The following is a 25,951-nucleotide window of genomic DNA, read 5'->3' as shown; positions in this document are numbered from 1 at the left end:
TATAACCATTTACATCATATGTGCCACATTGGTGATTATATCTTCTCCCTCCTCTCCTCTCTCCCATAGTCTTGGTTGTTTTTATAGTTTTTAATCTTGTTTGTCTGAGCTGTTGTGTGTCGTTGGTTTTTAATATGTTATATGTTATTTGTATTTTTTTGTATTCAGGCTGTGGATTATTCTATGTTATCCTACATGGCACTTCTTCACTTTATGGAGTCTTTGGACTACGGACTAAAGCATCTTCTCTCGGCACATTGTTCACTTTATGGAGTTTTTTATCACATGTTATTTATTGTCCTCGGTCTATGAGCCTACTCAACTTACCTTGAGGATTACCATGGTATTAAAGTGTTCTCCGTGTCTTTTAACGTTGTTTTATCATGTTGTATTTATTAATTATCATTATATTTATCACATACATTTTTTTATGGTGTTACACACCTTCTCACATATATATGTCGGCGTCTGTTTATTTGTCTTGCCATGCTGCTCTTACACCATACAGTGTGTTTACTTTTGTGCAATAATTATACAAACAATTTTCTCCACAGGTTCTTCTTTTTTACTTATCGTTTACTTTTCCGGTCATGCCTTCACGAACTTCACTGCTCACAGTCGGCGTCTGTTGCTTGGTTACCAATTGTCAACAGCGTGCACTCATCTTGCATTCCCGGCACTTCCGGTCATCGGCTTCGTCACTCCTACGTCACATCCGCGGCGTGTGTGCTGGATGTGTTCCCTGACAGGCACATCACGATACCGCGGACTTCATCAACCGCGTTTTGCACCTACTTTGGCACTTTGTGCCGATGGGTCCACGTCTCCCCAAGACTTTTTTTGTTTTATTTTTTAGTTTTTGTCAACATCCGTTTGGTTGTTTGCGCATTGCCATGGCAGCGGTCGCCGCTATATGTCGTCACTTCCGGTTCAGTGTCCGCGTCTTTCTCCACAGCTGTCTGTTGTTATGTTCTTTATAAAAAGGTACCTCACCAGCGTTCCACCACCCCTGGACGAAGCAACTCCTTGCGAAACGCGCGTCGGGTGTGGTGGACGCTTGGCAATTGAACCCACTGGGTAATTATGAGCTGATGCAATAGGCTGGCTCCTACCTTCACCAAACCTCTGGAATCTCCGGTCCTGGTTCCTGAGTCACATGAGGCCAGGGAAGTGTCACAAGCGGGATCTAAGTCTCGGACCGCTTGTGCACTCAAGGTCTGTCATGTTTGCCAGCAGTCAGGACATCTAGCCACCAGATGTTCTTAGCGGTCGAGGAAACGTCAGCGTCTAGTGGTAGTAGGTGGAGGTACACTAGACACGGCGACGTTTGCCTCTAAATTGTCCTTTAAGGGGACAATTACTATAGGCTCATTCTCCCACTCGGTAGAGCTCTGCGTGGATTCTGGGGCGGAGGGCAATTTTATGTCTTCTGCCTTCGCCCAACGTCACGCAATACCCCTGGTTATGCTAGCTCAACCAGTAACGGTACGAGTGGTGAATGGGTCGACACTGCCCTCACAGATAACACACCAGACCATCCCTTTACTCTGTCCATGTCGCCATCTCATCAGGAGATTATATCTCTGCTCGTCATTCCAGAGGGAATTGATGAGGTCCTGTTGGGAATACCTTGGCTACGGTACCACTCTCCTCATATCGAGTGGTCCTCTGGCAGAATCCTGGGATGGGGTGAATCTTGTGGTGGTAGGTGTCAGAGGGAGTGCGTTCAGGTTGCTACTACAGAGGTACCCGCAGATCTTTCCTCTCTCCCCAAGCAGTATTGGTCTTATGCAGACGTGTTTTCCAAAAAGGCGGCGGAGATCCTTCCGCCCCATCGCCCCTATGACTGTCCTATTGATCTCTTGCCTGGTGCTGAGCCTCCCCGGGGTCGAGTCTATCCGCTATCTCTCCCGGAGACGGAGGCAATGTCACAGTACATCCAAGAAAATCTGGCAAGAGGATTCATTAGGAAGTCAGTGTCACCTGCTGGGGCAGGGTTCTTCTTCGTGCAGAAGAAGAATGGGGAATTGCGTCCATGCATAGACTACAGGGGTCTTAACGCTATCACCGTTAAAAATAAGTATCCTTTGCCCTTGATATCAGAGCTCTTCGATAGGCTTCGGGGAGCAAGGGTATTTACTAAACTAGATCTGCGGGGTGCTTACAACCTGATTTGCATCCGTGAGGGGGACGAATGGAAGACGTCTTTTAACACCAGGGATGGGCACTATGAATATCTGGTGATGCCCTTCGGGCTCTGTAATGCCCCAGCCATTTTCCAAGACTTTGTGAACGATATCTTCCGGGATATGCTTTCCACCTCGGTCGTAGTCTATCTGGATGATATTCTCATCTACTCTCCAGATATTGACTCCCACCGGAGAGATGTTTGCAAAGTCTTCGACCTCCTACGGGCAAACTCCCTCTATGCCAAGTTGGAGAAGTGTATGTTTGAGCAGGAGTCCCTACCTTTCCTAGGCTACATCATCTCTGCCCAGGGATTGGCTATGGATCCTGCCAAACTACAGGCGGTGATGGACTGGCAGGAACCCCATTCTCTTAAAGCGGTGCAGCGCTTTATGGGGTTCATTAATTATTATCGCCAGTTCATTCCGCACTTCTCAACTTTGGTAGCTCCCTTGGTTGCCCTCACCAAGAAGGGGGCGAATCCCAAATTGTGGTCTGAGGAGGTCTCCAAGGCCTTTAACTCTATAAAGTCACACTTCGCTAGCGCTCCCATCCTACATCGCCCCGATGTTGATAAGCCATTTATCATGGAGGTGGATGCCTCTTCTGTTGGTGCTGGAGCAGTCCTCTTCCAAAAGGATGCTCAAGGTCGGAAGCATCCTTGCTTCTTTTTCTCCAAGACCTTCTCACCAGCAGAGAGGAATTATTCCATCAGGGACAGGGAGTTGCTAGCCATGAAGTTGGCTTTCTCGGAGTGGAGACATCTCTTGGAGGGAGCACGTTTTCCCTTCCAAGTCTTCACAGACCATAAAAATTTGGTGTACTGTTGTGAATTCTGTGGCCGAGTTCACTTCTGTGGTCACAAGTGGTATTGCAGTCTCTGGGCTTCCTCCCTCAGGTGTTTTGGTGAGCTCGTTGGCTGCCTTGCTATTTAGCTCCACCTGAGTCTGTCTTCCTTGCTCCTTGTCAATGTTCCAGTGTTGGATCTGAGCTACTGCATCTTTCCTTGGGCCTGCTGCTCTGCTAGATAAGTGCTTCTAGTTTGTTTTCTGTTTTTTCTGTCCAGCTTGCTATTAACTTTTGCTGGAAGCTCTGAGAAGCAAAGGGGTGCACCGCCGTGCTGTTAGTTCGGCACGGTGGGTCTTTTTGCCCCTTTGCGTGGTTTTCGTTTTAGGGTTTTTTGTAGACTGCATAGTTCTCTTTGCTATCCTCGCTCTGTCTAGAATATCGGGCCTCACTTTGCTGAATCTATTTCATTCCTACGTTTGTCTTTTCATCTTGCTAACAGTCATTATATGTGGGGGGCTGCCTATTCCTTTGGGGTATTTCTCTGAGGTAAGTCAGGCTTGTATTTCTATCTTCAGGCTAGTCAGCTCCTCAGGCAGTGCCGAGTTGCATAGGTAGTTGATAGGCGCAATCCACTGCTGCTTATAGTTGTTTGAGGAGTCCAGGTCTGATGCCCTACCTCCGCATAGGAATTGTGATTGTGCTATCGATTTGATTCCTGGTAGTAAATTCCCTAAGGGTCGTTTATTTAATTTGTCCGTACCTGAACACACCGCTATGCGCAGTTATGTGAAGGGGTCCCTGGAGAAGGGACATATTCGCCCGTCGTCGTCGCCACTGGGAGCAGGGTTCTTTTTTGTAGCCAAGAAGGATGGTTCGCTAAGACCGTGTATTGATTACCGCCTTCTTAATAAGATCACTGTTAAGTTTCAGTATCCCTTGCCATTGATTTCTGACTTGTTTGCTCGGATTAAGGGGGCTAGTTGGTTTACTAAGATTGATCTTCGTGGTGCGTATAATCTGGTGAGAATCAGGCAGGGAGATGAATGGAAAACGGCATTTAATACGCCCGAGGGTCATTTTGAGTATCTGGTGATGCCGTTCGGACTTGCCAATGCTCCATCTGTTTTTCAGTCTTTTATGCATGACATTTTCCGTGAGTATCTGGATAAATTCTTGATTGTTTACTTGGATGACATTTTGATCTTCTCAGATGATTGGGAGTCTCATGTGAAGCAAGTCAGAATGGTTTTCCAGGTACTGCGTGCTAATTCCTTGTTCGTGAAGGGATCAAAGTGTCTCTTCGGTGTGCAGAAAGTTTCATTTTTGGGGTTCATCTTTTCCCCTTCTACTATCGAGATGGATCCGGTTAAGGTTCAGGCCATCCAGGATTGGACTCAGCCGACATCTCTAAAAAGTCTGCAGAAATTCCTGGGCTTTGCTAATTTTTATCGTCGCTTCATCTGTAATTTTTCTAGCATTGCCAGACCATTGACCGATTTGACCAAGAAGGGTGCTGATTTGGTTAATTGGTCTTCTGCTGCCGTGGAAGCTTTTCAGGAGTTGAAGCGTCGTTTTTGCTGTGCCCCTGTGTTGTGTCAACCTGATGTTTCTCTTCCGTTCCAGGTCGAGGTTGATGCTTCTGAGATTGGTGCAGGGGCGGTTTTGTCACAGAGAGGTTCTGGTTGCTCAGTGTTCAAACTATGTGCTTTCTTTTCCAGGAAATTTTCTGCTGCTGAGCGTAATTATGATGTGGGCAACCGAGAGTTGCTGGCCATGAAGTGGGCATTCGAGGAGTGGCGTCATTGGCTTGAGGGTGCTAAGCATCGCGTGGTGGTTTTGACTGATCATAAGAACCTTACTTATCTTGAGTCTGCCAAGCGCTTGAATCCTAGACAGGCCCGTTGGTCGTTATTTTTTGCTCGTTTTGATTTTGTGATTTCATACCTTCCGGGCTCTAAAAATGTGAAGGCGGATGCTCTGTCTAGGAGTTTTGTGCCCGACTCTCCGGGGTTATCTGAGCCGGCGAGTATCCTCAAGGAAGGAGTCATTGTGTCTGCCATCTCCCCTGATTTGCGGAGAGTGTTGCAGAAATTTCAGGCTAATAAACCTGATCGTTGTCCGGCCGAGAAACTGTTCGTCCCTGATAGGTGGACTAGTAAAGTTATCTCTGAACTTCATTGTTCGGTGCTGGCCGGTCATCCAGGAATCTTTGGTACCAGGGAGTTGGTTGCTAGATCCTTCTGGTGGCCATCTCTGTCACGGGATGTGCGTGCTTTTGTGCAGTCCTGTGGAATTTGTGCTAGGGCTAAGCCCTGCTGTTCACGTGCCAGTGGGTTGCTTTTGCCCTTGCCGGTCCCGAAGAGGCCTTGGACACATATTTCGATGGATTTCATTTCTGACCTTCCCGTTTCTCAAAAAATGTCGGTCATTTGGGTGGTCTGTGATCGCTTTTCTAAAATGGTCCATCTGGTGCCCTTGGTTAAATTGCCTTCCTCCTCTGATTTGGTGCCTTTGTTCTTCCAGCATGTGGTTCGTTTACATGGCATTCCTGAGAATATTGTTTCTGACAGAGGTTCCCAGTTTGTCTCGAGGTTCTGGCGAGCCTTTTGTGGTAGGATGGGCATTGACCTATCTTTTTCCTCGGCCTTCCATCCTCAGACTAATGGCCAGACCGAACGAACCAATCAGACCTTGGAAACATATCTGAGATGTTTTGTTTCCGCTGACCAGGATGATTGGGTGTCATTTTTGCCGTTGGCTGAGTTCGCCCTTAATAATCGGGCCAGCTCGGCTACCTTGGTCTCTCCATTTTTCTGCAATTCTGGGTTCCATCCTCGTTTCTCTTCAGGACAGGATGAGTCTTCGGACTGTCCTGGTGTGGATTATGTGGTGGACAGGTTGCAGCAGATCTGGACTCAGGCAGTGGACAATTTGACCTTGTCCCAGGAGAAGGCTCAGCTTTTCGCTAATCGCAGACGCCGTGTGGGACCCCGACTTCATGTTGGGGATCTGGTTTGGTTATCTTCTCGTCATATTCCTATGAAGGTTTCCTCTCCTAAATTTAAACCTCGTTTTATTGGTCCGTATAGGATTTCTGAGATTCTCAATCCGGTGTCTTTTCGTCTGACCCTCCCAGACTCCTTTTCCATACATAATGTATTCCATAGGTCGTTGTTGAGGAGATACGTGGCACCTATGGTTCCATCTGTGGAGCCTCCTGCCCCTGTTTTGGTGGAGGGGGAATTGGAGTATATTGTGGAGAAGATTTTGGATTCTCGTGTCTCTAGACGGAAACTCCAGTATTTGGTCAAATGGAAGGGTTATGCTCAGGAAGATAATTCCTGGGTTTTTGCCTCTGATGTCCATGCCCCAGATCTTGTTCGTGCCTTTCATGTGGCTCATCCTGGTCGGCCTGGGGGTTCTGGTGAGGGTTCGGTGACCCCTCCTCAAGGGGGGGGTACTGTTGTGAATTCTGTGGCCGAGTTCACTTCTGTGGTCACAAGTGGTATTGCAGTCTCTGGGCTTCCTCCCTCAGGTGTTTTGGTGAGCTCGTTGGCTGCCTTGCTATTTAGCTCCACCTGAGTCTGTCTTCCTTGCTCCTTGTCAATGTTCCAGTGTTGGATCTGAGCTACTGCATCTTTCCTTGGGCCTGCTGCTCTGCTAGATAAGTGCTTCTAGTTTGTTTTCTGTTTTTTCTGTCCAGCTTGCTATTAACTTTTGCTGGAAGCTCTGAGAAGCAAAGGGGTGCACCGCCGTGCTGTTAGTTCGGCACGGTGGGTCTTTTTGCCCCTTTGCGTGGTTTTCGTTTTAGGGTTTTTTGTAGACTGCATAGTTCTCTTTGCTATCCTCGCTCTGTCTAGAATATCGGGCCTCACTTTGCTGAATCTATTTCATTCCTACGTTTGTCTTTTCATCTTGCTAACAGTCATTATATGTGGGGGGCTGCCTATTCCTTTGGGGTATTTCTCTGAGGTAAGTCAGGCTTGTATTTCTATCTTCAGGCTAGTCAGCTCCTCAGGCAGTGCCGAGTTGCATAGGTAGTTGATAGGCGCAATCCACTGCTGCTTATAGTTGTGTGAGGATAGATCAGGTACTGCAGTCTACAGAGATTCCACGTCTCAGAGCTCGTCCTATTGTTTTTGGTTATTGCCAGATCTCTGTATGTGCGCTGATTACTGCACGCTGTGTTGCCTGATTGCCAGCCATAACAGTGTACCTGCAGACAGCCCAGCGGTTGAATTCTCGCCAGGCCAGATGGTCCTTATTCTTCTCCCGGTTTCATTTCACCCTCCATTTTCTTTCTGGGGAGAAGAAAATTTGGGCCGACGCTCTCTCTCGCTCCGTTGTGTCATCTGCGGAGGAGGAGGAGGAGCCTCGGCTTATTGTCCCCACCGAGAGCTTGAGAACTGTGGCCCCGGTTTCACTAGAGTCTGTGCCCCCGGGCAAGACTTTTGTTCCATCCAATTTGCGACCGGAGGTTCTCTCTTGGGCACACTCGTCCAGGGTGGGTGGACATTTTGGTACCAAAAGGACATCTGAGTTACTGGCGCAGAGTATGTTCGGGCGTGTGTCTCTTGCGCCAAGAACAAGACTCCTCGGCAACGGCCAGCTGGTTTGCTTTTTCCTCTGCCGGTGGCGGACAGGCCCTGGGAGATGGTCGGGATGGACTTTGTGGTGGGCTTACCCAAGTCTCGTAACTGCACCATTATCTGGGTGATCACCGACCATTTTTCCAAAATGGTGCACTTGGTGCCTCTTCCACGGCTACCTTCTGCACGGGCGTTGGCTGTCTTGTTCGTCAAGCATATCTTTCGCCTACACGGTATGCCAGACAAAATTGTTAGTGACCGGGGTCCCCAGTTTGCGTCTCGATTCTGGAGAGAGCTTTGTCGTCTACTCAGCATTGAGTTGAATCTCTCTTCGGCATATCATCCCGAGACGAATGGGTTGGTAGAGAGGGCCAACCAGACCTTGGTCACATATTTACGACATTTTGTTTCTGCCAGGCAGGATGACTGGGCATCCTTGCTACCGTGGGCAGAGTTTGCACTTAACAATGCCGTAGCCGACTCCACCGGTCAGACTCCATTCCTCCTAAATTACGGCCAGCATCCGCGTGTTCCTGTGCCCATGCCTGTGTCTTCTGCTGACTCCAGGGTGGCAGACTGGGCTGTGGAGGCACGGGACATTTGGGACCGCACGCAGGATGCCATTCGGGCCTCCAAGGAGAGAATGAGATCCTCCGCCGATGTTCATCGGTGCCCCGCTCCGACCTTTGCTCCTGGCGACTTGGTGTGGCTCTCCGCCCGTAACATCAGGCTGCGAGTTGAGTCCACTAAGTTTGCTCCTCGCTACTTGGGTCCCTTCAAGGTTCTCGAACAGGTTAATCCTGTGGTCTACCGTTTGGCTCTTCCTCCACGCTTGGGTATCACCGACACCTTTCATGTGTCCCTCTTGAAACCCGTATACATGTCCCGGTTTTCCGAGTCATCTGCCGGGACATCGGGTTCGTCTACGGACGATTACGAGGTGAACGCTATTTTGGGGTGCAAAAAGTTCTGTCTGGTGGATTGGAAGGGTTATGGCCCAGAGGACAGGTCATGGGAGCCTGCTGAAAACATTCGGGCCCCACAGCTCATTGCTGCCTTCGAGCGTAGCGAGGCCCAAGGAGGGGGGGGGCCTTAGGAGGGAGGGTAATGTTAGGTCTCAAGTTCCCGCTTCTGCACAGGGGGAATCTCGGGCCATCTCCGCTGCGGTCTCCCATTCTTATCCAGCCACAGTGGAGTCTGCTCAGCAGGGACGTCGGTCCCAGCGTCTTGCTCAGTCTCCCTCTGTACAGAGAGTTACTGCTGCTTCTTCAGCTTCTGCCATTAAAGCCAGTGCTGGTCAGCAGCGAGCGGACTTCTCTGGGACTAAGTCCTTGTCTGCACACACTGAGCATGCCCAGGGCAAGATCTCCCGTTGGAGATCGAGGGTCATGTGCTCAGGCTCTGCAGCACATTCCATTGGTCCTCTTGGCAGGTCTTGGAAGGGCAAAGTTTCTGTGGCCACTTCCTGTGCTGCAACTATATAAACTGTGCATGACCGCACGGCCATGCGCTAGTGTACATTTGCTTACGTGTGCTTGTTGTGAGTGCAAGTTGTCCTTGGATACCCCTTTCCTATTGAATGTCTGTTCGCGGAAGGTGTATGGTTGCTATCTAGCGCCCGACTTATCCTACAGCACTAATCACACGTTACAGCGTCCAGTTGCTGTGACCGCCAGTACGGCGCCGTGCACTTCCTCTGTGCTTTCCTTACCCAAGCCTGGGTGGTTAGTGGCGTTTGTCAGTGCGGCACCGCATGCACTCTTGTGCCCTAATATTGTTATTCTGCTTCCTTACACACACATTTGCGGTGTTGTGCCAGCAAGGGTCTAATCGGACTTCAATCCTAGTTGGGGTTGAGTTCGCTGACTACTTGCTCGCCTTCTATGTGCGGTACCGCGATCCTGTGACGCAACAGGATCGCTTCCTTCACGCTGGGTGAAGTTTAACCCACGTGTGTATACTTATGAGTACCGCCATATAGTCCGTCATTACTTAGCAGCAGGTTCCATCTCTGCACGGTGGACCCCGGGCTGCGAACGCACCATACAGTCATGGACAAAAATTTTGAGAATGAGACAAATATTAATTTTTCCAAAGTCTACTGCTTCATTTTTTCTAATGGCAATTTGCATATACTCCTGAATGTCAGAGTGATCAGCTTAACAGGAATTACTGTACTTGCAAAGTCAATATTTGCCCAGAAAATGAACTTTAATCCCCAAAACACATTTCAACATCATTGCAGTCCTGCCTTAAAATGAGCAGCTAACATTGTTTTAGTGATTGATCCATTAACACAGGTGTGGGTGTTGATGAGGACAGGGCTGGCCATCAATCAGTCATGATTAAGTAAGAATGACATCACTGGACACTTTAAAAGGAGGCTGGTGCTTGGTATCATTGTTTCTCTTCAGTTAACCATGGTTATCTCTAAAGAAACACGTGCAGCCATCATTGCACTGCACAAAAATGGCCTAACAGGGAAGAGTATCGCAGCTACAAAGATTGCACCTCAGTCAACAATCTATCGCATCATCAAGAACTTCAAGGAGAGAGCTTCCATTGTTGTCAAAATGGCTCCAGGGCGCCCAAGAAAGACCAGCAAGCGCCAGGACCGTATCTTAAAACAGTTTCAGCTGCAGGATCGGACTACCAGCAGTGCCGAGCTTGCTCAGGAATGGCAGCAGGCTGGTGTGAGTGCTTCTGCACGCACTGTGAGGCGGAGACTCTTTGGGCAAGGCCTGGTTTCAAGGAGGGCAGCAAAGAAGCCACTTCTTTCCAGAAAAAACATCAGGGACAGACTGATATTCTGCAAAAGGTACAGGGAGTGGACTGCTGAGGACTGGGGCAAAGTCATTTTCTCTGATGAATCCCCTTTTCGATTGTTTGGGACATCTGGAAAACAGCTTTTTCGGAGAAGAAGAGGTGAGCGCTACCACCAGTCTTGTCTCATGCCAACTGTAAAGCATCCTGAAATCATTCATGTGTGGGGTTGCTTCTCAGCTAAGGGAATCGGCTCACTCACAGTCTTGACTAAAAACACAGCCATGAATAAAGAATGGTACCAGAATGTCCTCCAAGAGCAACTTCTCCCAACCGTCCAAGAGCAGTTTGGCGCCCAACAATGCCTTTTCCAGCATGATGGAGCACCTTGCCATAAAGCAAAGGTGATAACTAAATGGCTCATGGAACAAAACATAGAGATTTTGGGTCCATGGCCTGGAAACTCCCCAGATCTTAATCCCATTGAGAACTTGTGGTCAATCATCAAGAGACGGGTGGACAAACAAAAACCAACAAATTCTGGCAAAATGCAAGCATTGATTATGCAAGAATGGACTGCTATCAGTCAGGATTTGATCCAGAAGTTGATTGAGAGCATGTCAGGGAGAATTGCAGAGGTCTTGAAGAAGAAGGGTCAACACTGCAAATATTGACTTGCTGCATTAACTCATTCTAACTGTGAATATAACCTATTGGTACTCATAATATGATTGCAATTATATTTCTGTATGTGATATAAACATCAGACAAACACTAATAAAAACCAGAGGGCAGCAGATCATGTGAAAATATAATTTTGGTGTCGTTCTCAAAAATTTTGGCCATGACTGTACACTATCTGTCTTATTATTTGGTGCGTTCCGCTAGCCCTAACAGGCACACAAGCCCAGAGGCCAATATTTTTCTCCCACTGATTGATTTATTGATTTTTTCAGGTAGAATTTAGAACCCAAATCAAGCAAAAAAATAAATAGGCTTTCTATGGCCCACAATTTGAGAGAGAGAGAGAGAGATGGCACACCCAGGAGTGAAGACTGGCACACAAGCAGAAAGGGCAATATTAACCCCTTACCGGCATCGGACGTACTATACCGTCCGATGCCGGCTCCCCTGCTTTGATGCAGGGCTCCGCGGTGAGCCCGCACCAAAGCCGGGACATGTCAGCTGTTTTGAACAGCTGACATGTGCCCGTAATAGGCGCGGGCAGAATCGCGATCTGCCCGCACCTATTAACTAGTTAAATGCCGCTGTCAAACGCAGACAGCGGCATTTAACTACCGCTTCCGGCCGGGCGGCCGGAAATGACGTCATCGCCGACCCCCGTCACATGTCCGGGGGTCGGCGATGCGTCTCTATTGTAGCCATAGAGGTCCTTGAGACCTCTATGGTTACTGATTGCCCGTCGCTGTGAGCGCCACCCTGTGGTCGGCGCTCACAGCACACGTGCAATTCTGCTACATAGCAGCGATCAGCAAATCGCTGCTATGTAGCAGAGCCGATCGTGCTGTGCCTGCTTCTAGCCTCCCATGGAGGCTATTGAAGCATGGCAAAAGTTAAAAAAAAAAGTTTAAAAAAATGTGAAAAAAATAAAAAAAACATAAAAGTTTAAATCACCCACCTTTCGCCCCAATCAAAATAAATCAATAAAAAAAATATCAAATCTACGCATATTTGGTATCGCCGCGCTCAGAATTGCCCGATCTATCAAATAAAAAAAAGTATTAACCTGATCGCTAAACAGCGTAGCAGGAAAAAAACTCGAAACGCCAGAATTACGTTTTTTTGGTCGCCGCGACATTGCATTAAAATGCAATAACGGGCGATCAAAAGAACGTATCTGCACCGAAATGCTATCATTAAAAACGTCATCTCGGCATGCAAAAAATAAGCCCTCAACCGACTCCAGATCACGAAAAATGGAGACGCTACGAGTATCGGAAAATGGCGCAATTTATTTTTTTTTTTTTTAGCAAAGTTTGGAATTTTTTTTCACCACTTAGATAAAAAATAACCTAGTCATGTTTGGTGTCTATGAACTCGTAATGACCTGGAGAATCATAATGGCAGGTCATTTTTAGCATTTAGTGAACCTAGCAAAAAAGCCAAACAAAAAACCAATGTGGGATTGCACTTTTTTTGCAATTTCACCGCACTTGGAATTTTTTTCCCGTCTTCTAGTACACGACGTGCTAAAACCAATGATGTCGTTCAAAAGTACAACTCGTCCCGCAAAAAATAAGCCCTCACATGGCCAAATTGACGGAAAAATAAAAAAGTTATGGCTCTGGGAAGGAGGGGAGCGAAAAACGAACACGGAAAAACGAAAAATCCCCTGGTCATGAAGGGGTTAATCTCCCACTGTTTTTTTTTTTTCAGGGAGACTTTAGAAACAAAATAAAATAAAATGATTTTTTCAGGAAGAATTTAGAAACCAAATAAAATAAAATGATTTTTTCAGGGAGAATTTAGAAAACAAATTAAAAAAAAATAGGCTTTCTATGGCCCACTGAGTGAGAGATGGCACACACAGGAGTCAGGAGTAGCACACAAGCCCAGAGGCCAATATTTATCTCCCACTGATTGATGTAGTGATTTTTTCAGGTAGATTTTAGAACCCAAATCAAGCAAAAAAATAAATAGGCTTTCTATGGCCCACTGAGTGAGAGATGGCACACACAGGAGTCAGGAGTGGCACACAAGCCCAGAGGCCAATATTTATCTCCCACTGATTGATGTAGTGATTTTTTCAGGTAGAATTTAGAACCCAAATCAAGCAAAAAAATAAATAGGCTTTCTATGGCCCACTGAGTGAGAGATGGCACACACAGGAGTCAGAAGTGGCACACAAGCCCAGGAGGCCAATATTTTTCTCCCACTGATTGATTTATTGATTTTTTCAGGTAGAATTTAGAACCCAAATCAAGCAAAAAAATAAATAGGCTTTCTATGGCCCACAATTTGAGAGAGAGAGAGAGAGAGATGGCACACCCAGGAGTCAAGACTGGCACACAAGCAGAAAGGGCAATATTAATCTCCCACTGTTTTTTTTTTTTGTTTTTTTTCAGGGAGACTTTAGAAACAAAATAAAATAAAATGATTTTTTCAGGAAGAATTTAGAAACCAAATAAAATTAAAAAAAATTTTTCAGGGAGAATTTAGAAACCAAATAAAAAAAAAATAGGCTTTCTATGGCCCACTGAGTGAGAGATGGCACACACAGGAGTCAGGAGTGGCACACAAGCCCAGAGGCCAATATTTATCTCCCACTGATTGATGTAGTGATTTTTTCAGGTAGATTTTAGAACCCAAATCAAGCAAAAAAATAAATAGGCTTTCTATGGCCCACTGAGTGAGAGATGGCACACACAGGAGTCAGGAGTGGCACACAAGCAGAAAGGCCAATATTAATCTCCCACTGTTTGTTTGTTTTTTCAGGGAGACTTTAGAAACAAAATAAAATAAAATTATTTTTTCAGGAAGAATTTAGAAACCAAATAAAATAAAATGATTTTTTCAGGGAGAATTTAGAAAACAAATAAAAAAAAAATAGGCTTTCTATGGCCCACTGAGTGAGAGATGGCACACACAGGAGTCAGGAGTGGCACACAAGCCCAGAGGCCAATATTTATCTCCCACTGACTGATTTATTGATTTTTTCAGGTAGAATTTAGAAACCAAATCAACAATAAAAATAAATAGGCTTTCTATGGCCCACTGAGTGAGAGATCGCACACACAGGAGTCAGGAGTGGCACACAAGCCCAGAGGCCAATATTTTTCTCCCACTGATTGATGTAGTGATTTTTTCAGGTAGATTTTAGAACCCAAATCAAGCAAAAAAATAAATAGGCTTTCTATGGCCCACTGAGTGAGAGATGGCACACACAGGAGTCAGGAGTGGCACACAAGCCCAGAGGCCAATATTTTTCTCCCACTGATTGATGTAGTCATTTTTTCAGGTAGATTTTAGAACCCAAATCAAGCAAAAAAATAAATAGGCTTTCTATGGCCCACTGAGTGAGAGATGGCACACACAGGAGTCAGGAGTGGCACACAAGCCCAGAGGCCAATATTTATCTCCCACTGATTGATGTAGTCATTTTTTCAGGTAGGTTTTAGAACCCAAATCAAGCAAAAAATAAATAGGCTTTCTATGGCCCACTGAGTGAGAGATGGCACACACAGGAGTCAGGAGTGGCACACAAGCCCAGAGGCCAATATTTATCTCCCACTGATTGATGTAGTGATTTTTTCAGGTAGAATTTAGAACCCAAATCAAGCAAAAAGATAAATAGGCTTTATATGGCCCACTGAGTGAGAGATGGCACACACAGGAGTCAGGAGTGGCACACAAGCCCAGAGGCCAATATTTATCTCCCACTGATTGATTTATTGATTTTTTCAAGTAGAATTTAGAACCCAAATCAAGCAAAAAAATAAATAGGCTTTCTATGGCCCATTGAGTGAGAGATGGCACACACAGGAGTCAGGAGTGGCACACAAGCCCAGAGGCCAATATTTTTCTCCCACTGATTGATGTAGTGATTTTTTCAGGTAGATTTTAGAACCCAAATCAAGCAAAAAAATAAATAGGCTTTCTATGGCCTACTGAGTGAGAGATGGCACACACAGGAGTCAGGAGTGGCACACAAGCCCAGAGGCCAATATTTATCTCCCACTGATTGATGTAGTGATTTTTTCAGGTAGATTTTAGAACCCAAATCAAGCAAAAAAATAAATAGGCTTTCTATGGCCCACTGAGTGAGAGATGGCACACACAGGAGTCAGGAGTGGCACACAAGCCCAGAGGCCAATATTTATCTCCCACTGATTGATGTAGTGATTTTTTCAGGTAGATTTTAGAACCCAAATCAAGCAAAAAAATAAATAGCCTTTCTATGGCCCACTGAGTGAGAGATGGCACACACAGGAGTCAGGAGTGGCACACAAGCAGAAAGGGCAATATTAATCTCCCACTGTTTTTTTTTTTGTTTTTTTTCAGGGAGACTTTAGAAACAAAATAAAATAAAATGATTTTTTCAGGAAGAATTTAGAAACCAAATAAAATAAAATGATTTTTTCAGGGAGAATTTAGAAAACAAAAAAAAAAAAAAAAGGCTTTCTATGCCCAACTGAGTGAGAGATGGCACACACAGGAGTCAGGAGTGGCACACAAGCCCAGAGGCCAATATTTATCTCCCACTGACTGATTTATTGAGTTTTTCAGGTAGAATTTAGAAACCAAATCAACAAAAAAATAAATAGGCTTTCTATGGCCCACTGAGTGAGAGATGGCACACACAGGAGTCAGGAGTGGCACACAAGCCCAGAGGCCAATATTTTTCTCCCACTAATTGATGTAGTCATTTTTTCAGGTAGATTTTAGAACCCAAATCAAGCAAAAAAATAAATAGGCTTTCTATGGCCCACTGAGTGAGAGATGGCACACACAGGAGTCAGGAGTGGCACACAAGCCCAGAGGCCAATATTTATCTCCCACTGATTGATGTACATAGTGGATGCTTTCCTGAAACGGAAAGTACTTGCAAGCAGCATAATACTAAGAATAGCAGGTTTACCCAGAATCCTTTGCAGTAGGCGGAGCTATGCAAATCATCTCTTTCCACCCCTGTCTAATCTACAGCGCTTGGAATCGCCAAGCGTGCAATGCTGCGGATTAGTTTCTAAATTTAAATTTACACAGCCAACCAATTCCTACCTGTGGACACGTGTTTCGGGCTTTAGGCCCTCATCAGCACAGGGCTGGAATTGGTTGGCTGTATGGAGTGGGGCTCGGTGAGCAAGCGATACATACATGCTAGCCACCTTAGGGAGAGACCCAAGTTGGGCTAAATGTAGCGGGACGAAAGAGACCGAAAAGCCCTCTACTTAAAGGAAATACATAGTGGATGCTTTCCTAAAACGGAAAGTACTTGCAAGCAGCATAATACAAAGAATAGCAGGTTTACCCAGAATCCTTTGCAGTAGGCGGAGCTATGCAAATCATCTCTTTCCACCCCTGTCTAATCCACAGCGCTTGGAAACGCCAAGCGTGCAATGCTGCGGATTAGTTTCTAAATTTACACAGCCAACCAATTCCTACCTGTGGACACGTGTTTCGGGCTTTAGGCCCTCATCAGCACAGGGCTGGAATTGGTTGGCTGTATGGAGTGGGGCTCGGTGAGCAAGCGATACATACATGCTAGCCACCTTAGGGAGAGACCCAAGTTGGGCTAAATGTAGCGGGACGAAAGAGACCGAAAAGCCCTCTACTTAAAGGAAATACATAGTGGATGCTTTCCTGAAACGGAAAGTACTTGCAAGCAGCATAATACAAAGAATAGCAGGTTTACCCAGAATCCTTTGCAGTAGGCGGAGCTCCGCCTACTGCAAAGGATTCTGGGTAAACCTGCTATTCTTTGTATTATGCTGCTTGCAAGTACTTTCCGTTTCAGGAAAGCATCCACTATGTATTTCCTTTAAGTAGAGGGCTTTTCGGTCTCTTTCGTCCCGCTACATTTAGCCCAACTTGGGTCTCTCCCTAAGGTGGCTAGCATGTATGTACTGATTGATGTAGTGATTTTTTCAGATAGATTTTAGAACCCAAATCAAGCAAAAAAATAAATAGGCTTTCTATGGCCCACTGAGTCAGAGATGGCACACACACGAGTCAGGACTGGCACACAAGCCCAGAGGCCAATATTTATCTCCCACTGATTGATGTAGTGATTTTTTCAGGTAGAATTTAGAACCCAAATCAAGCAAAAAAATAAATAGGCTTTCTATGGCCCACTGAGTGAGAGATGGCACACACAGGAGTCAGGAGTGGCACACAAGCCCAGAGGCCAATATTTATCTCCCACTGATTGATTTGTTGATTTTTTCAGGTAGAATTTAGAACCCAAATCAAACAAAAAAATAAATAGGCTTTCTATGGCCCACTGAGTGAGAGATGGAACATACAGGAGTCAGGAGTGGCACACAAGCCCAGAGGCCAATATTTTTCTCCCACTGATTGATGTAGTGATTTTTTCAGGTAGATTTTAGAACCCAAATCAAACAAAAAAATAAATAGGCTTTCTATGGCCCACTGAGTGAGAGATGGCACACACAGGAGTCAGGAGTGGCACACAAGCCCACAGGCCAATATTTTTCTCCCACTGATTGATGTAGTCATTTTTTCAGGTAGATTTTAGAACCCAAATCAAGCAAAAAAATAAATAGGCTTTCTATGGCCCACTGAGTGAGAGATGGCACACACAGGAGTCAGGAGTGGCACACAAGCCCAGAGGCCAATATTTATCTCCCACTGATTGATGTAGTGATTTTTTCAGGTAGAATTTAGAACCCAAATCAAGCAAAAAAATAAATAGGCTTTCTATGGCCCACTGAGTGAGAGATGGCACACACAGGAGTCAGGAGTGGCACACAAGCCCAGAGGCCAATATTTTTCTCCCACTGATTGATGTAGTGATTTTTTCAGGTAGATTTTAGAACCCAAATCAAGCAAAAAAATAAATAGGCTTTCTATGGCCCACTGAGTGAGAGATGGCACACACAGGGATGGCACTCTAGCAGAAATGCCAATCTTAATCTCCCACAAAAAAAAAAAACAGGGACTGTCCTACAATTACTATCTCCCTGCAGTAATCTCAGCCAGGTATGGCAGGCAGCAATAAGGAGTGAGCTGATGCACAAATTAAATAAAAAGTGTGGAGAAACAAAAAAGATAGCTGTGCAGAAAGGTAGGAACAAGAGGATTTGTGCTTTGAAAAAAGCAGTTGGTTTGCACAGCGGCGTACACACAGCAATGCAGCTATCAGGGAGCCTTCTAGGGCAGCCCAATGAGCTACAGCGTTGAGAAAAAAAAAAAATGTAGCTTCCACTGTCCCTGCACACCGAAGGTGGTGTTGGACAGTGGAAATCGCTACAGCACAAGCGGTTTGGTGGTTAATGGACCCTGCCTAACGCTATCCCTGCTTCTGACGAAGCGGCAGCAACCTCTCCCAAAGCTCAGATCAGCAGCAGTAAGATGGCGGTCGGCGGGAACGCCCCTTTATAGCCCCTGTGACGCCGCAGACAGCAAGCCAATCACTGCAATGCCCTTCTCTAAGATGGTGGGGACCAGGATCTATGTGATCACGCTGCCCACACTCTGCGTTCACCTTCATTGGCTGAGAAATGGCGCTTTTCGCGTAATTGAAACGCGACTTTGGCGCGAAAGGAGCGTACCGCATGGCTGACCCCGCATAGGGGTCGGGTCGGGTTTCATGAAACCCGACTTTGCCAAAAGTCGGCGACTTTTGAAAATGAACGACCCGTTTCGCTCAACCCTAGTGCAGAGCACTATATTGGGCACAGCCAAGGGGGAATATGAACAGTGCAGAGCACTATATGGGGCACAGCCAAGGAGGAATATGAACGGTGCAGAGCACTATATGGGGCACAGCCAAGGGGGAATATGAACAGTGCAGCGCACTATATGGGGCACAGCCAAGGGGGAATATGAACAGTGCAGAGCACTATATGGGGCACAGCCAAGGGGGAATATGAACAGTGCAGAGCACTATATGGCACAGCTATGGGGAAATAATGATCTATTTTTGTTTTTGAAATTCACCGGTAAATGCTGCATTTCCACCCTAGGCTTATACTCGAGTCAATAGGTTTTCCCAGTTTTTTGTGGCAAAATTAGGGGGGTCGGCTTATACTCGGGTCGGCTTATAATCGAGCATATACGGTATATAAATTGGGTCGGCCAGTATCACCTAAGTTGTGAAACAATTATATGTGTTGTTTCCTAGTCCTGCTATGCGCACAGATATTTGCTATTTTTACTTTGCCGTCAATATCTAATAAAGGCATTTTATAATTTATTCTTGTGTGGTGCTTCCCTGGTAATCCATAGATTGGTTGTATGAACCCCGCAGGCATCAGAAAAGGCATCAACTGAAAACAGCGCATGGGCTTTTGGAGACAAGAAAAATGCCCAAGTCTGGGGCGAGCTCATAACAAGGACATAACTAATCCCACCCGCTGGCACTGAGCACCTGAAGACCAGGGTTGTAGGGTAAATAATAGCCTACAACTTTCCCTGAGCACTGTAAACTGATTGCTCTTAAACAAAAATCTATCAGGAAGGGCTACTACTGGTTCAGGGGAAACCAGCTGAATGTGATAGGGGACAGACATCACAGTCTCTGCTAGCAGTGAAGGGCTAGAGGTATTTTTTTTATCAAACTAATTTTTTGTCCCTGCAACTGGAACTGTGATGATCCCAGACTCTGGCATTCCTTAGCCAGATCCTGCAACATCTGAGTCAAATTTGACACCTGGTCACATTGCATGATCTGTCCCTTTTTATTCTTTGGATGTGCATTCCTCCCATTTGGCACGGGTGATTTTAATCAGCAGGAGACTGTAAAGAAAGCAGTCTAGAATATTTCTGCTCTCACTGGAAAGCCTGAGGAAGGTGAGTTTCAATACTCCTTTCATTTGGTGTGGGTACTGTGTGGCGGCCATTGTTGCTGTGGTTTTGTGCTGGTGGGTGGCGCGGTCTGGAGTCAAGAGGACTAGGTCTTGCCGCATGGGCGCAGTGGGGTACCAGGCCGTCTGCCCTGCTGGTGCATTGTCACTGCGGCGAAGGTCGGTGCATGGCTACGCTCCGTTAGGGAAATAGAGACTCACTAAGAGGTTTGCTGTGATGTGGCAGTGGGCTTCATACAGTCTGATCAGAATGTTAATAATAATACATTTTTATTTATATAGCACCAACATATTCCGCAGCACTTTACATTATAGAGGGGATTTATACAGACAATAGACATAACAGCATAATAATGAACACAGATCAGAACAGATACCAAGAGGAATTAGGGCCCTGCTCACAAGCTTACAATCTATGAGGAAAAAAGGGAGACACGAGAGGTGGATGGTAACAATTGCTTTCGTTATTCGGACCAGCCATAGTGTAAGTATCGGGTGTTCATGTAAAGCTGCATGAACCAGTTAACAGCCTAAATATGTCACAGTACAGATACAGAGGGTTATTAAATACATAAAGCGTATGAGAAACAAGATGCGAGGAACCTGATTATGGTTTAAGTTTTTTGAATGGGCAACACAGGGATAGTTAGGTTAATGCATTGAGGCGGTAGGCCAGTCTGAACAATTTTTTTTTTTTGGACACACTTAAAACTGTGAGGATTGTGGATTAATTGTATTAACCTGGGTAGTGCATTCCAAAGAATTGGCGCAGCACGTGAAATTTCTTGGAAACGGGAGTGGGAGGTCCTGATTATTGAGGATGTTAACCTCAGGTCATTAGCAGAATGGAGGGCACGGGTAGGGTGGTAGGCTGAGACCAGGGAGGAGATGTAGGGTGGTGCTGAACCATGGAGTGCTTTGTGGGTGAGGGTAAACTAAGAACCTCATGTTTATTTATATATCTTTTTGCCAGCAGCATTAGATCAATGTATGATTTTTGGAGGTGCTGTCCATTCTCTTTTTCAGCATATCATAAAGCATGTGAACAGGCTCCATAATAGAGTGGAAAAAAACAACAATGTTGTAATGTGATGCTGGGTCACTACTCATGGGCAAGAGATGAGACAGGGTAATCAGGAGGTCCAAGGTCAGATGCCAGGAGTGCTCGAAGTGCAGAGGGGTAAGTCAAATGCGTGGTCAGGAAACAATCTGAGGTGAAATGCCAGGAGGGTACATCAAATCCGAGGAGAACAACAAATGGATAGTCAGAAGCCAATTCCAAGGTCAGATACTTAAAGTCATAGACCGTCAAAAGCAGAAGGGGAAATCCACAAATGAAGTCACAACAAATCCAAGGTCTGGTAACAGGGTCAGAGGAAAGAGACACAGAACTAAGCAAACACATCCAACTTAGGCAAAGCTACAACTGACACTGATTGCTAACAGCTAGTCAGCTAAATAACTGATGGGAGGCACCTAAGAAAACACCTGCAGGTTAAACCAGATGGAGCAACAGCACTGTCAATCAAAATGCTGACCGCAGCATGCCCCATGTTCAGATTGGATGACTGAACTGTCACTCACACAAACAACAGTTCAGCACACTCCAGATTCCATAGGGCAGCTGAGCTGTTAATCATAGCATTCCTAGGTCACAGTCAGTTATGAAACCATGACACCTGTCCCCACATTAATTTCAAGTGGCTCTCTACTTTTTCTCCTTCTCCCACATAGCTCCCTCCATGGCACTTCCTTATCAGAGGCCCATAGTTGCAGAGCACTTTGATATGATGTCAGCAAATTGAGGTCACACCAGAGTCAAGTCAAGGCCCATATGCAATTTGATGATGCCATGCTCTGCAGCTGCTGGCTTTGGATAGGCCAGCAGTTGTAAAGTAAGTGAAAGACAGGGAGCCAGTGGCTCTCTGCTGTGCAATAGTTTTTACCCTCAGACCAGGTTATCATGCTCCTAGATTCTTGAATGGTTTAATTATAATATTTATCTTATCAATGGGATTTATTTTCAATGTTTTGTTGTGCCAAAAATGTACCAATGTATTACATTTTTCTTTTCTGACTTTACCATCCCAGGCAATATGTATTTGTAGGATGGAATTTGGAAGGATAACTTTGCTTTCTGCTATTCCTGCTGTGACTGAGACCAAAGACCTTGATCCATTGACAAATATTTTTGATGTGAAATGCAACACATGACACGAGTTACAGGATACTTAGCATCTGGTCAGATGATGACATCTGAGAAAGACTAGCTAGTGTTTACTGTGGATTAAATTATGAACAGCTTCTCTGTGAGCTGTATAATCAATGACCCATTGGACATGAAATCCAGACTGTAGTTAAATTTTGGTGCACTTTTGTTCTTCTTATGGTATGTTCACATGTGGAATTGTAGCTGCATTCTTCTCTGCAGCAAAACCTGCTCTCTTGGCAGTAAAGAAGCTACAGAAAAAAAGCAGGTTTTGCTTGTTTTTTGCTGTATTTCGCTACTCATTTTGTACTTTTTTTCTGTGTTTTTGTCATGCTTCATTTGTCTCTTGCACATGCTTATAAAGTTTAGTGCAAAAAAACCCAAATCATATTCTACTTTATCAGGTTTTGGTACAAAAAACGCAGCAAAACCTGACACCTGCATTAGTCTTAGTGTTACGACGGTGTGTCTGACGTTGGTTGTGCACCACCACCGTCAGAGACACTTCATTGTACTATGAGGGACCCTGTGCCAGTGCCTTCGCCCAAGAGTGGGCGCACCCACCTGTCCAGGCAAACGGCACTCGCACGGGTGCTTGCGCCAGGTGGTGACCACGGCCCTATGGGGGGAGTCAGCCCATTTAGGGAGGTATAAAAATGGCCTATGGTGGACATTCAGCAGCTGCAACTGGTGGAATTGGAGAAGCCAGTAAGAGGAGGCCAAAAGCAAGACATTTTTCAGGCAAGCTACATGTCAGCAGGAGAAGGTGGGGCAAAATAATTTGAAATCCATGATTGGTTCATTTTAATGAAGGTTAGATCATCAACATTCTGGGTAGCCAGACGTGTCCTTTTTTTGGTCAGTATTGAACCAGCAGCACTGAAGACTCTTTCTGATAGCACACTAGAAGCAGGGCAAGTGAGCTCCTGTAATGCATATTCTGCCAATTCAGGCCAGATGTCTATTTTAGATTCCCAGTAATCACAGAGGAATGACCTGTGAGGGAGAACATCGATAAGGGAGGAAAAGTAGTTCGTAACCATACTGGACAAATGCTGTCTCCTGTCACTTTGAATCGATGCAGTGGCAGAAAGTGGCTGGAAGATATATGAAAAAATACAAGGACTGTAGTACAATTTCAATCTCCCTACAATGATCTCAGGACAAGTATGGCAGCAATAAAAAGGACTGCTGCACACAAAAGTGTGGACAAATAAACAAGATAACTGTGCAGAAAGGAGCAACAGGATTTTTGCTTTTAAAAAAGCAGTTGGTTTGCACAGCGGCGTGCAAAGAGCAATGCAACTATCATGGAGCCTTATAAGGCAGCCTAATAAGCTACAGAGCTGATGCACAAAAATCTAGCCTCCACTTTCCCTGGAAACAAATGGTGGTGTTGGACAGTGGAAATCGCTACAGCACAAGCAGTTTCGGGGCTTAATCTTCCCTCCCTAACTATATCCCTTCTTCTGATGAAGCTGCGGCAACCTCTCCTTATGCTACGATCGGCAGAAGTAAGATGGCGGCCGGCGTGCACGCCCCTTTAAAGCCCCTGTGACGCTGCAGAAAGCAAGCCAATCACTGTCGTGTTCTTCTCTAAGATGGTGGGGACCGAGACCTATGTCATCACGCTGCCCACACTCTGCGTCCTCCTTCATTGGCTGAAAAATGGCGCTCAAAGCGTCATACGAAACGCGACTTTGGCGTGAAGATCGCTGACCTCATGGCCGATCCCACACTAGGATCGGGTCGGGTTTCATGAAACCCGACTTTGCCAAAAGTCGGCGATTTTTTAATTTGTCCGATCCGTTTAGCTCAACCCTAGTCATCATCTCTGCTGCATTTACGGGGGTCCATCTGGCGTATGATGACATGGGATTTTGGGTGAAAAATTGTTGGGCATACAGGTTTGTCTGGGCCACCATAAGATTTATAATTTCATCACTGAAAAAGAATTTGAAGAAGTCAATTTCAGTGAGGCCAGTGATGTCAAACTGGATTCCTGAGCTGCTGCTGAAATCCGGAATGACGGGCTGAAAATTTTCAGGGGGTGCAATCCATACAGGATCGATTGCTGCAGGAGTTGCCTGGGTCGTAGGGTGCCTTGCTGGGGGTCCTTCTTTACTAGATGAGGAGGAGGAGGATGATGAGGAATAGAGGAATGTGGGATCTTCCTCACTGGCTGAATCCGTGTCGGACGCAAGGTTGTGCCTTGCTGATGAATGGGCCATTTTTATTTTTTTTCCAAACCCTGGGGATGTGCGTGTAAGTGGCGCTTTTACACGTGTAATGTGTGGGGCTTGTGTAATAGGTTACTCTTTATTATAACAAAAAGGAGAGAAAAAGTAGAGAGATAAAATGTAGAAAAGAAAAAAATGAAAAGAAAAATCAGATGCTAAAAAAAGTTTGTAAAAAAAAAATTAGGTGTTCACTACACTAATGCCCTCCCTATAAATTTACCCGCCGCAAATAATTATTTTTACAAAAGAAAAATGGACGTCAGCAACAATGTGATGTACGCTCCCCTAATGCATTTGCTAAAAAGTTAATCGACGCAACTAATTCTTTTTTTTTTACAAAAGAAAAACGGACGTCAGAAACGATGTGACGTACACTCCCCTAATGCATTTGCTAAAAAGTTAATCGACGCAACTAATTCTTTTTTTTTTTACAAAAGAAAAACGGACGTTAGCAACAATGTGACATACGCTCTCCCAATGCACTAGAAATTACCCGGCGATAGCAACAAACACTGACGCCGGCAAAACCTAACACACTACCTATAAAACTACTCTGCAATTTTCTTTTTCCCTACAGCAAGATTGGAAGTCACCTAACACTGACGCCGAGTAGACCTAATACACCAACACCACCTATAAAACTACTCTATATGATTTTGTTTTCTATAAAAGATCGGTCGTCACTAACGCTGTGACGCCGGCTACTCTACCTTGCTACATCTAAAACTACGCTGTACTAACTACTATAATTATTTTTTCTAAAAAAAAAAATTGGACATCACTTAGTCTGTGATGTCCCTATGCTAACTAGCTAAACAGAGAAAAATCCATGTGGCGCAGTCTCTGATCATCAGCGATACTAATCAGAGCGCTGCGGACACAGGAAGAGCACAAATGCTCTGTGCAGGACTCAGCGCACACAAAAAAGCGCAAAAAAGTGCCCTAAATTTTCAATTGGAGGTAGGGGATGGGGTACTGGAACAGGGAGGGGGGATGGGAAAGGGACGTCACCAAACACTGACGCAGGTTGCGCTACCTTGCTACGTCTAAAACTAAACTGTACTAACTACTATTATTATTTTTTTTCTAAAAAAAAAAAATCGGACGTCAGTTAGACTGTGATGTCCCTACACTAGCTAAAAAAAGAAAAACCCCTGTGGCGCAGCCTTTGATCAGCAGCGATACTGATCAGAAGCGCTGCGGACACAGTAAGAGCACAAATGCTCTGCGCAGGATGCTGCTCGCGCAAAAAAAGTGCGCTAAAAATTCAATTGGAGGTGGAGGAGGGGTACTGGAACAGGGAGGGGGGATGGGAAAGGGGGCGACATCAAACACTGACGCCAGCTACGCTACGTCTAAAACTACACTGTGCAAACTACTATTATTATTTTCTAACCAAAAAAAAAAATCGGACGTCGTTTAGACTGCGAAGTCCGCTATGCTAACTATCTAAAAAAAGAAAAATTCCCATGGCGCAGTCTCTGATCAGTAGCGATACTGGTCAGAGTGCTGCGGACACGGGAAGAGCACAAATGCTCTGTGCGGGATGCCGCGCACAGGAAAAAAGTGCAAAAAAGTGTGCTAAAAAATCAATTGGAGCATGGGGGAGGGGAGGTGGAGGGGGGTCCTGGAACAGGGATGGGGGATGGGAAAGGGGTGGGGGAGGTG

Source organism: Ranitomeya imitator, chromosome 1, assembly GCF_032444005.1.
Source record: "Ranitomeya imitator isolate aRanImi1 chromosome 1, aRanImi1.pri, whole genome shotgun sequence".
NCBI classification, from domain to species: domain Eukaryota; kingdom Metazoa; phylum Chordata; class Amphibia; order Anura; family Dendrobatidae; genus Ranitomeya; species Ranitomeya imitator.
This window is presented reverse-complemented; position numbering follows the sequence as displayed.